Raw genomic sequence first — 13,279 nt, 5'->3', positions numbered from 1 at the left:
CTCTCCAACTTCTCCCCCAGACTCCTCAACTTAAACAGTTAGCCATGGACCCAGTTGGAATGAGGTAAGTGTCAACAACAGAGGTCACTATGAGTGGACTGAAATCAGACAAAACAATGACTAAGAGCCCACAGATTATAAGAGCTAAAGAAAACTTCAGTGATCATCTGGAACAGCCAGGGAAACTGAGGCCCAGAGAAAAGGCCACTTGTCAATGTCATATACAGTAGTAGGTGGCAGAGGCAGGGCAGGAAGCCAGAACAGTCTGTTTGCTCCACATCATCACCTGAAACATGCCTTTCCCACAGAGCACCGGTCACAAGCATTCCAAGATTCTACAAAGATGTTTCCTTAATGGGCTATATTTTTCATGGGTGAATGAGCTTAGGATCAGCAAGAGGGAAAAGAGCAGGGGGCTGAATTTCCAGTTTCTGGGGAGGCAACAACCCTGGTGAAAGCAGATGCAGGATTCTTGATTCCTTAGCCAGAGTTTACCCCACTTTTATGCAGCATCAGAGCAGATTCTGGAGCCAGCCTGACTGGGTTTGAATCCTGACTCTGCCACTTACTAGCTGTGTGACATTGGACAAGTTAACCTCTATGCATGTCAGTTTCCTCAACTGTAAATTGGGAATATTATCTACTTCACAGGGCTGTCATGAGGACTAACGAGGATGTGAAAGGCACATAGAATGGTTGGGAACACGGAGGTACTGTAGATGTGGCTGCAAAATAATGCAATACAATACAATACAATACAATACAATACAATACAATACAATACAATACAATACAATACAATACAATACAATACAATACAAACACAATACTATACCTACCTCCTCCCTGCCCGTACTTGCCATGGCTGTACCAAAGTCCTGTGATGGAATTCAGCATATGAAACCAATAGCAAACCCTGCTTCTCCAAAACAGAGATTAGTTTCACCAGTTTCACACTGTGACTTTGCCCCTACATCTCAGCCTCTCTACAAGAGCAGGGGACACCTAGGAACATCTTGTTATCTCCATCCAGGAGGTAGCCAGTTAAAGAACCCATAAAGTCTCAGCTGGGAGATGGTCTGAGAGTGGGGAAGGTTTAGTGGAATGTACGCTCCTAGATCACTGGGCTGCCAGAGGAGAGATGATCTCGGGCAGGCCTGGAGATGACAGGAGAATGCCGATTTCCTCTGAATGTGCAGAAGGGAAGAACTGCCCAGATACAGACACACTAACGACCCTGGAGGGAGAGCAGGGCATACAAGGTAAATTTTCCCTTCATGCTTGGCTGACAGAGAACTAAAGCAGTGAAGAAACTGGATGGGTTGTTAGGGGAAGTCCAGGAAGTTTGCCTCAGGGCTGGGAGAAGGCTGAGGTCTCTGACTGGGATCATCCCAAGTCAACAAGGTCAAACAGCTCTCCAGCCGGGACTGTTCAGCATGGCATCTGGGACAGTTATGTTGCTTCATCAAGGCCTTCAGAAATGTGGTTTATTCCTTACCTGGCTCAGGCACCCAGAATAGGCACCAGGACTAACCTGAAAGTTAACTAACAAAAGTTAAAAAAAAAAAAAGAAAAAAAAAAAGTCATTTGGGCTGTGGATGTGAGGTGATTCTCTAAAGGGGCTGAAACTGGCGATCACCACATAGCTAAGAAGGACCCCAAAAGGAGGTGTTCAATGCACCAGAGAAAAGGACAGGACAAGGGCCAAGGGTGGGAACTGAGGTTCTGCCATCACCTCCCCTTCTTCCTCACATTTCACACAAGAAACGGTCTTAGAAAGAAGTATCAAAGTCTGTGTTCCACACATTACAAAATATGGAGGACTCAGAGAGGATTTAGAGAGGAAGCCCAAACCAGTCAAAGAATTAGTAAATCATACCTGAAAGGAAAGGCTGTAGAGGTGGGATTGCAAAATAAACTTTATTCAACATTTATTATGTGCCAGGCATTGTACTAGGCACATTTCACTTCCTTTACTTTGAGAAAAAAGACAGAAAAATGACCTTATAAAGACCTTCCCAACTACAATCAGGGTCTCATCTCAACAAGAATCATTGGCTACTCCTATGGGCCCAGCCTATTCTATGTGAGAAACAAGGGCCCTCCTTGTCCATAAGGAGCTGATGTTCTAGTTGTAGAAAAGAGCTGTTGAGAGAAAACAATTAGTATAAAGGGTAGTATCCTATATGTATGTGTGTCAGTGATGATATAATAAAGTGCTAAATTATGTGAGAAAAAATCATTAGGGAAACAGCTTCCTACAGAGTGAGCTCTTTGTTGTGCTATAATGAAGGGGAAGAAAAAGCAATATTTTTTATATTATTTATTTATTTTAATTTCAACTTTTATTTTTAATTCAGGGGGGTACCTGTGCAGGTTTGTTAGCTGGGTACATTGCATGATGCTAAGGTTTGGAATACAGTTGATCCTGTCACACAGGTAGTGGGTATAGTAACCGACAGTTTTTCAACCTTTGCCTCTCTCCTTCCCTCCTCCTTCTATGCAATAGACACTATTACGCCCTAGGGTCTATTGTTGTCATCTTTATGTCCATGAGTACACAATGTTTAACTCCCACTTAGAAGTTAGAACATGCGGTATTTGGTTTTCTGTTCCTGTATTAATTTGCTTAGGACAATGGCCTCCAGCTGCATCCATGTTGCTGCAATAGACATGATTTTGTTCTTTTTTTATGGCTGTGAGGAACATTTATCGAAGGCCTTCTATGTACCAGGTATTTTCACCTCACAACACTGTCAGATAGACAGTATGTTATTTCCATTTCACGGAAAAGAAAATTCAGACTCAGAGAAGTTAAGTAACTTTCCCAAGATTACTCAATAAGTACAGAAAAGGTTCACCTGGTGTGAAAGATTAGGCACTTTCTCCCCATGGCTGTAGAAGAAATTCTCATGAAACCTATTGGCCTGGTAAGACAGGAAGGCACAGGGCACTCCAGGTAGGAGCAAACAGACCTGCAGATAGGACAAGAATGGACTCCAACCCTAGCAGAAGAGATTGTGTTCAGACCTGATTATGAAGGTGGTTCAGCACAGTCACTGATTTCCAGGATGAAGCACCATCACCTTCTCTACAAGTCTTTTAAAACTGGCATACTGAAAATTGCTTCTTTTTTTATTCTCTCTAGAGGCAAGGGGGCAAATGAGGAGATCTTCCAATGTCTTCTCTACCCAATGAATCTCTGGCTCTACAAGTTTCCTTCCCAAGACACTGTGGTCCAGGGCTGCCTCCCCTATGGCCTACATGATAACATGTGCAAATTATTTGTCAGTATCTAATTGCAAGAATGGTGAGTCCTCTGTGCCTCATTGGAGGGCATAAATGGGTAATTGGAGCCATGGTTAGTGGGCTGAGGTCACACTTTTCTGATGGTTAACATGCAGACACCACAGGCATAAGCCGTCCCGTTTAAGACTTTTACTGGCTAAAAAGGGCAAGAACACTCTGTTTCAAGAAGCAGAAAGCAAAAGAAACACAGACTTCCTTGCTCCTGGTGTTTTGATCTATGAGCCTACTCTCATCATATCTCAAATTTTAATCCCAAAGACAAGGTCAAGATCATGTCCATACTTCTTAGGCTTAAGGCAAATGGAATCCTCAGGGATCCCAGGCTTAAGCACTCTTGTGATGGGCTTGGAACAATAGCCTCCATGGACATGAGAAGAGGAGAGGGAATCCACTACCAGCCCTGCCGAATTCTCTCCCACAGAAGTCAGGGCATGAAGGCAACAGCTGGGTGCAGTTTCACTTGAGCTCTGAGAGTCCCAGGACTGGGGATTTTATTCTACAGCAAAAAATGAGACCTTGGCCTGGGAGAGCTTGGGACGGTATTTGCCCTCTAGATCCAGATGGAAATCTCTGAAAGCAAGAAGACTGAGAGCTTCATATTTTGGTCTGATTATAAGCAAGGTCTACAGTTTGTAGTGCATCCCTGGTACACATTCCTCCCTCCTCTAACAATTTATGCTTCCTTGATCCACCCCACCTACCTACCTCACAATACTAAAAAGGTCTTGCTTTGCCTTTATTTTCAAAGGTGTTTCAGTCATGTCCAAGGTATAGTATTAGGTGGTCTATTGAAAAAAAAAAAAGTCATAAGATGCAAGATCAAGAAACTTTCTGCCAAATATGCTGTTAACCAGACACCCTCAGACCCTCAAATACCTCACTCTGAAATAGAGGTATTTCCTTGTGTGTAAAAGTGAGGTACAACACCCTGTATCTGTCCTGATAATTTAGCCATTGATGTTCAAAGCCTAATTCAATAATGATATAGTTAGGCTTTGTGTCCCTACCCAAATCTCATCTTGAATTATAATCCCCGTCATCCCCATGTGTCAAAGGAGAGACCAGGTGGAGGGAACTGAATCATCAGGGCAGTTTTCCCCATGCTGTTCTTGTGATAGTGAGTTCTCATGAGACCTGATGGTTTTATAAGGGGCTCTTCCCCCTTTGCTCAGCACTTCTCCTTCTTGCCACCATGAGAAGAAGGTGCTTTGCTTCCCCTCACCTTCCGCCATGATTGTAAGTTCCTGAGGCCCCCCCAGCCATGTTGAACTGTGATTCAATTAAAATGCTTTCCTTTATAAATTACTCAGTCTCAGGCAGTTCTTTATGGCAGTATGAAAATGTACTAATACAAATAAAAATGTTTTACATTTCCTCCCAAATTGGTATCTAGAGCCAAAGTTAGCTCCTAGGGTCAAGATATTACACAGGATTAGAGGCATTTAGGAGATTACAACTTTTCCCTGGTTTTTCAAAGATTAGTCGCATGTCCAGTCAGCTGAATAAACAAGGTAGAATGGACAGGACTTGAGGCAAATAACTTTGTGGTTAAGAGTACTCAGGTTCAGATTTTGGCTCCACTACTTGGCAGCAATGTGACCCTCAATTTCTATATCCTTCTTGCTTTAAAAATGAGTATCATAATAGTAGTTTTGGGTTGGCTATGAAGATTGAGCAAGATATGTCATATTTGGCATGTAGTGAGTGCTAAATATTCTCTATCATATATATAAATACAATATATACCTCTCTATATATACGTAGCTAGATATACAGAGATAGACATATAGATACAATGAATCATGCCATTTATTCTGAAGATAAAAATTAAATTATAAATGGGAGAGTACTCTGAAAGGAGATAAGGTTTTACAATGCAAACATGGGTTCTGATGATTATAGCTCTAACTATTGTGCCCACCTTCATTGCCTCCTTTGAGCAAGGCCACCAGATATAGCCAAGCAGGTTGGGCAATGCACACATCCGAAGGCACCACTCACATATAACCTTCCCTTTGTACCTGAGAGCACATGGCAACTACTCTTCCAGGTAAGCCTGTACTTCCCTCACAGCTGTTCCTCCCAGAGTCTGAGGAACAGCACCTGCTCTGTAGAGCCATTCCTTCACTCATTACTCCTTAATTCAGTGAAGGTATACTGAGAACATACTCTGTGCAAGGACTGGGCATACAAAGATAAATGAAACGCAGGTTCTGCCCTGAAGCTCCCAGTGGCTGGGGAAAGTCCTGTGCACCAAGAAGTAGAATGCAATGTAGTGAGTGCTAGAGTGCATTTATGTAAAGAGACTAGAGGATTGCCAACTCTCCTTCTATGTGGCAGTGGTCATGGACAGGGGTAGTGTCGGGATTCACAGAAGCAAATATGAGAAAAGTCTAACTCTCTTAAAAAAATAGTTCTCATAAACACCATTTTTAAAAGTCAAGAAAAAGTCAATGGGGTACAGTCTCTTTGGAGAAATCTAGTGGGGATCTTTTGTTGTGGCAGGAAGGGACTCTACTAAGAACCTCTAGCAGACGCACCTCTGGTAGAAGGAAGGTGCAAAAATAGCTCCCCTAAAACCAGCCCAGACCAGAAGAAAGGATAAGGATTTATCACTCATGCAGTAAATTTCAAATGTAGATTCTTATCTAACGTGAAGATTCCCTTCTCAGGAGATAGACCAAATTCCCTTCTCAGGGAATAGACCAAAGCCCACCAGCTTTAGACAGATGGCTTCTCTTTGCATCTTTATAGCCTCTTTGAGAGAGGTGAACTTGGAGTCAGGAGATCTGAGACGGAATTTTAACCTTGTCCATTTGTTGTTTTGTGATCTCAGGCAAGTCAATAAGCCTCAACTGTGTTGTCTGTAAAATGGTCATAATAAGATGGTCTTCACAAATTTGTTCTTTGGACACCAAACACCTTAGTTATTGTCATATGCTCTGGGATAGAGGTGAGATCTTAGGAGGGAGGCAGAGGCAGAACCAAAGTCCCTCCATTCACAAACAGGGTCTGCCCACCATCCTTTAGGGAGGCTCTGCAGTGTGTTAATAAAGGAGATCTTGCCCCGAGAGCATTATGCTCCTGAGCTGGCCGACTCAGCCCTCCCCTGGCTCCAGCGCCTTCATTTGTAAAGAAGGAATTCTGAGGCTATCAAAAAGGAAGTCAAATTGTTTTCGGAAAACAATAGCAAAGTAACTACAAGTCATTAGCTTCCTCTTTGGGGCCTGAAGTCAAGCTTGCCTGGGTAGCTGAAAGGACTGGTAGCACTGTTTACTTAAAGACCTCTGGACAGGACCCATAAATTAATTCCTGTGCATGACTTTCTGGAATGAGAGGAGGTGAGTCATGGAAGTGGGAGGGTGCCTAAGAGTAGAGATTTCTGTTTCTTAGGACACTGCTAAATCTCTGATGCTGGCCTTGCCTTTTCTGGTCCTCTGGGTGAAAGTTTCATCTGGATATGTACGTGCACCTAACAGACATCTGCTGTCTGAGATGGCTGTTAATGAGTTTTTTTCCTAGAGCAAAAAAAAAAAAAAAAAAAAATACTGTTTCCTGCAGGTCTCCTGAACCGCCTCGAGGAAGCCAAATGCTTCTGAGACAGGTGCTGGAGAAATTACCTTTTGAACAGGAATTTCCTCAGTGACAGGAGCAGACCAAAGCTGGGAATTGCAAAATTCATGACTCCTTAGAGGATTGTCTCAGTGCCATGCAGATATCAAGGAATCACAGATACCAGAACATTGGAGCTTGAAGAGAAACTGAAGATCAAGTGGACCAGATGAGAACACTGAGGCCCAGAGTAGGCAAGCAATTTGTCTAAGGTCAGGAGCAGAAGCCAGATCTCCCAAAGAATCAGGAAACCTGGGGACTTCCCTAAGGGTAGAATGGGCCAGTTATTAATCATAGATACTCCTATGATGCTGTTAGGGCACTTAGCTGAAAGTCCCTGGAGCTTAAATTACTAAAAACTAGAGAAAAGGCATGGTTTCTTGACCTCTCTGCATCCTGGAATAACTTGTATCCAAAACTACAGATGATTCTAGACCCTAAAGTTTTCTGAGAGGAGATGCAAAACTTCTGCTTGAGCTGTTTTTAAACATCTTTGGCAAAATCATGAGGATCTGTTGAGCTTAATGATTTGAAATTTAGTCCAAAGATTATCAGTATTTCCTGCCTGGACCCTTAGAAGATTTTTGGTGGGCTTCATGGAGTGTGGAAACCCCTGTGTTCATCTTAAAGCTTTAGGGGAAGAGGGACCATAGTCTTGATCCATTCATAAAGCACTCTTGACCCAAAAAAGGTCAAAGGTCACTGTTCTAGGTATAGGAGGTCAAAAAAAGTTATTTCACATCAACCTCTAAAGTAATTGAAACAACCACCAAAAAGGCCAATATGTTCTATCCCTTCCCAGCCTAGAAACCTCTTATCAAACAGGTTGAAATCTGTTCCATAGGGCATAAGGCCACTTCTCAGTTCAGAGTCTTCACCTGTCAAATATAAAAAGGTCTTCTGAGATAAGCATGCTTATTCCTTCCTTTCGTAACTTTCCCAAACTCACACAGCTAGCCAATACTGGCACCTCTCCTCATGCCTAGTCCAGTATTATTTCTGCCACCTCAGAAGGTTTTTAAGGATTTATTAAGCACCATTTCTAGATGGTCCTGAAATGGTCCCAAATGCTAGAGAAGCTATAGGATTACGGGAACTGTCCCTGAACTCAATACATTTGTAAATGTGGTAGGTAAACGAGTGCATGCCCCTGAAATGAAGAATTATTTCCTTAATGCCTTTCCCGACAGTGTGGACAAGGGAAGCGAGACTGGCAGAGTGCTGGGGAAGACATGAGCCCTGGCATAACTGCCCCCCATCCCTGGGCAACTCCAGCAAGCTTGACAATCAGTGAGCAGTAATATTCATTCAGTAACTAGGTGCCAATTTCTAAGATCCCCCCAATCTTGAAACCCCTTTGACTGTGTGCTGGGTTAACAAATAAAGCATAAGCCAAAAGACTTGTTCACCAGTTTGTAATCTACTGCAAAATAATAGAGATTTTCCAAATAATTGGTGAATAAAGGGCAGGGGGGCAAGTCAGCAGGTCTCCAAACTGAAAATACTTGCATCCTAAAAGCTTCAATGTAAATTGGTGGTGTGGAATTTGGAGCATGTTTTCCCATAGAAATAATGTTATAAAGGGTAATTAGCTTCCCAGGAAGCCCATAAAAGCTTATTTCAGGCATAATGTTGCTCAACTATGGTGTCGAGAGTTCTAGAGATGCTAACAACCTAGTTAACGTGGTCTCTGGATGGGAGAGAATGATGCCAAGTTCTGGCTGGGGACTCCAGGAATATATCTCCCTCTGAAGGATTTCAGATTCAAGAGTCTCCACCCCACACCTGCACCGAGGATGGCGTCTTCCTGCCTCCCTCTCTTCATGGGGAAGAGAAATAATATTTATTGATCACCTAACTTTATTAATGCAAGGATTGATCCACTCAGCATGGTCCCTTTCATAAACTAATATCTGAGACCAACCACAGACAGAAAACTTTATATTTTTCAAACTGTTTCAGTCTCTTCCTAATTACAAAAAGTGATAGTGTATTATTGTAAAAATGTAGGTAATATAGAAAAGTCTAAACATGAGATAAAATCACCTGTAAGTACTATTAAAATACTGAGAGCTTTCTACCACATTTTTATACTTATAAATTTTTTTTAAAAAAATTGGAATCGTATTATGAACACTTTTTGGTAACCTGCTTTTTTTTCACTTAACGATATGTCAGGGACGTTTTCTATGCCAATAGAAATACATCTTCTTCACCTTTTTAATGATTATCAGGAGTGTAGTCAAAGAGAATGGCACCCAAAGGCAATGTAATGTGTTTGTATCTTTTCTTTCCATAATGATGTTACCACTGCACTAGAATTATCAAAGACTAGCATCTGTGCAGAACTCTTTAGACTACTGTCAGGGTATATATATCACCCCTACTCTTTGCAAAGTCCTTGGGTTACACAGTTTCCTACTCTTGGATTTACCAAAATTCATTTAATGCCCTATTATTGAGCACTTCAATTCTGGGTGACTACATATATCACCATATTGAATGTAAGTGGTGCCCTTTTAATTTCTTAGACAAAGCAACTTGCTGTTAACACGTTTCTTTCTCTGCCCCAAATAAGTTACTCCATGTAATTCTGAGCTGTCCTTTCAAAGCCTTGTGAACAGCTCGTGGGAAAAAGCAGAATTTCTAAACAAAACAATTCAAAACAAAACAAAAAGTACTAGCTTCCTCCATTCAACCAACCTCTTCTCCACCATACACATAAGATGCAAAAGGAAGTGTGCTGAGTGAGTGGTGAAACACTAGGACAGATAAGAACAAACTTGACAGGTTCGGAGAAAACCCCTCATGAATCTTGGGAGATTTCTATGGGTAAATGGGGTAAAGGTTCAGATCCTGAAGGGCTAAACCAAACTTTGCAAAAGCTCACCACCACCATGAGCCTGATGCCCCAGAACAGCCACCGCTGTGCCTCATGCCTCCAGTCCTGCTCTGGTTTCTGTGAACTCACACACAACCCTGGGATTGAAGTACCAGCTCTGCCTGTGGTGGGAAGGACGTGTGTAACTGACAAAAGCTGATGAGGCAGAGAGGGACCAGGGAAATGCAGGAATCAGGGTCTCAGGACACATGGCCTCAGGTCCTATCTCTAACACTTAAAGAATTGAGTGCCCTTGGGTTAAGCTATATCAACTGTGCCTTCTACTTTTAAATTTTAATGTCTCTATGATTCTAAGTAATTGGTTATCTCCATACCAAGCCGAAGCTTGGAAGAAGTTGAAGTTTGTCTTAAGTGCCCAACTATATTTACACTTGTAGCTCCTCCCTTTCTTTACCCATACAGCACTCTGGGGAGCACGGGAGATGTTCTTAGGCCATTTTTTATTCCAGGTGGTGCTGCTGTATTGAAAACTTAAGGGTATTCCAAATAAGGAAAACACAAATAAGCAACACTTGGAGGTGTGTTTCAATTAGGATGCTACCAGCCATCAGTAACAGAAAACCCCGCTGGAGTCAACCACACTGACCACTATACTGTGGGAATGCACAGGGGGTGTCAAAGTTAATGGATGGCCCACTTATAGCTGATCCATTTATTTATTCATTTATCCATCTATCCACTGATTTTAAAAACCCACTGAGTTTGGGATTGTGCTAGGAACTAGATATACTAGTGATTCAGACATGGCATCAGAATTACGAAATCAAAACCTAGGGGTTTTGTAAATATCAATGCTCCCAGGCCCCTCTGAGAGCTGAGTGATGTCACCAACTTAGAATCCCACAAGACTAGCTGGAGACCTAGTTGGAATAAAAATGCTGCCTTGTTTCAGACCATCAAGTCTATGATAACACTGCAATTTCCAAGAAGTCTATCTGGATTGAGGGAGCTGAGCAATGCATGCTGACATGGCCTGTAAAAGGGATTGAGGTGGAGCTCTGATCTCAGGAGAGTATAGAATGGAAACCAGAAACTAGGAACCATGGACATCTGCATCTATTCACCCTCCATACAAGGGAGTGTAGGGAGTTCCCATTTACCTCCAGGTCTGGTTTATGAACTGTGGGCCTGCAAGCAGCCTAATCATGATGGTTGATGCTCCAGTGGACCTGAATGGGCAGGGACCATGACAGGTGGCTGCAAACAGATAATACAGAGCTAACAGAGAATGCCAGGCACTGGTCTAAGTGCTTAGCAGAGTTTGCTCATTTAACCCTTACAAAATCCTTGGAGATAAGAATTAGTATCTATATTTAACATAGGAAAAAAATCAAGAACGGAAATCTTATCCAAGCTGATCAGTGGTAGAGCTGGTATTTGAATCCAGGCAGTCTAGTTTCAATGTCTGTGCACTTAACCACAAAATAAATTATATGACTATGTGAGAAGTGCTACAATAGAGCTACGATCAGAATGCTGTGGGAACTAAGAAAGGAATGAAAGTGCCCGGAAAGGCTCCACAGAGGAGATGGCATTTGTGATATGTCTTGAAAAATAAGTAGAAGTTTCAGACAGAGAACTAGAAGTGGGAGAAGTACATCCCAGGCACCACGGGACAGATGGGCAATGGCACTTTGGAAGACTACAGGGTAGTTCTTTTGCAGGGCATGTGAGCCCCAAATGTGGGGTCTTAGCTCAGGAAGGTTTTTGGTTTTGCTCAAGAAAGAATTCAAGAGTGAGCTAGTGGTAGAATAAAATAGCTTTATGGAGGTGGCAGTGTTACAGCTCTGTGACGGCTCCTGCAGTACGGGGCTACCCCACAGGCTGAGTGCGCTGACAGCAGCAGCTCAGGGCAGTTCTACGGTCATATTTATACTCACTTTTACTTACATACAAATTAAGGAGCAGGTTATTTAAGAGATTTTTAGAAAGAGGGTGATAACTTCTGGGTCACTGCCATGGAAAGGGGCAGTAACTTCTGGGTGTTGCCATGGCAGTGGTAAACTAGTATGGCATGTCTTACAGAGCAGTGCTTCCCATGCCTCTTCCCTGTTTCAGCCAGTCTTCGATCTGGTCCAGAGTCAAGTTCTCCCTCCTAACTCAATTCTACACAGCTGGACCAAAAAGTATGTGGGAGCTTGGTTTGCAAAGAAACCTGAGTTTGGGGCCAGATTGTTAAGAACTTTGTAAACCACATTAATTTGTTCTGCAGGCAGCAGGGAGCCAAGTAAGGGGATGAGTCAGAATCCTCCTCCAATTTTCAGGGATTCCCAGGGGAATCCTCAGTTTGCCTGTCCTGGATCACACCCAGTGCTAAGTAAAATCATTTCTCTGGCCACTTGTTTCTTGCTTTTAGTCTCTTCAGCATTGCAGGTAGAGCCCAGGGCTGGGTAACTTTACTTCTACTGACTTGGAAAGTGAAGGATGCATAGTTGCTTAAAGGCAGAGCATGGCAGGACACTCTACTAGTGTTTCACCTCAGAATCTTGGACCATTCTTTCACCTGGGAGCCCTGAATTCAAGAAAATCCAAATGGAGACCAGGAAAAAAGGGGATGCTGTTTTATGGAGATAGTTAAACCAAGACTGAGGGGCCATTTTCAAGGGATGCTGACTCAGTAAACGTTCTTTGGCAGCAAGCATCAGAAACCAACTGTAACTACTCTAAGCTGAAAAAGAAAAGGAAGAGCAAGAAGTGAAGAGGGGGATGAGGAGGAGGACAGGAACAAAAAGGGGAAGAAAGGTGAAGAGATTTCTGTAAAATCTCTGCAAGAATCTGTAAGAATAAGCCCCTCAGTTAGAAGCTCCCTTGGGCTTCAAAAACATTAGAATGAATAGATATAACTGGACTTCCTAAGACATGACTCTTCCAATGTATCAGTCTATTATCTCTTTCTCCAGGACACACCTGCAGCCTTACCAAACGATGAGTCTTTCACTAAGCTGTGGCTCTTCATCCAAAAGTTCCCCTACTCATAAGCAGGAAGTCTTTAGGTCCAAGGGCTCTCAGGCCACCTGCTTCTAGGTGTCTGTGGTGATCGTTGAGAAAGGGGCCACTGGAGGCCCTGCGGCCTCAAGGGCAAACCGATATAGTCACAGGAATAATAAAACAGCAACAGAAGCCTTCAGAACAAGCACATCACAAAAAACTCTGAACTCAACTCACATGGAAGTTGCGTCACTTGGTGGCTGTGTGATTCTAGACAAGTCCCTTAATGTCTCCAAGCCTTGATGTTCTCATGTATAAAAAGGGTACCCCTTTTTGTAAACTGCAACATGCCAGGCAAGTGATGTTATTATCAACCAAACTCTTGCTCTCCATGCAGTGAAGCCTCTTCCTATGAGTGGAAATTATTCAGCCTTGTCATTGGCATGTCAACAACCGGACAGCTTAGCACAGAGTCATGCCATGGGTCTGGGGAAGGACAAACCAAGTGCAGGAAGTGTGTCTGGTCAG

Source organism: Chlorocebus sabaeus, chromosome 20, assembly GCF_047675955.1.
Source record: "Chlorocebus sabaeus isolate Y175 chromosome 20, mChlSab1.0.hap1, whole genome shotgun sequence".
Taxonomy (NCBI): Eukaryota; Metazoa; Chordata; class Mammalia; order Primates; family Cercopithecidae; genus Chlorocebus; species Chlorocebus sabaeus.
This window is presented reverse-complemented; position numbering follows the sequence as displayed.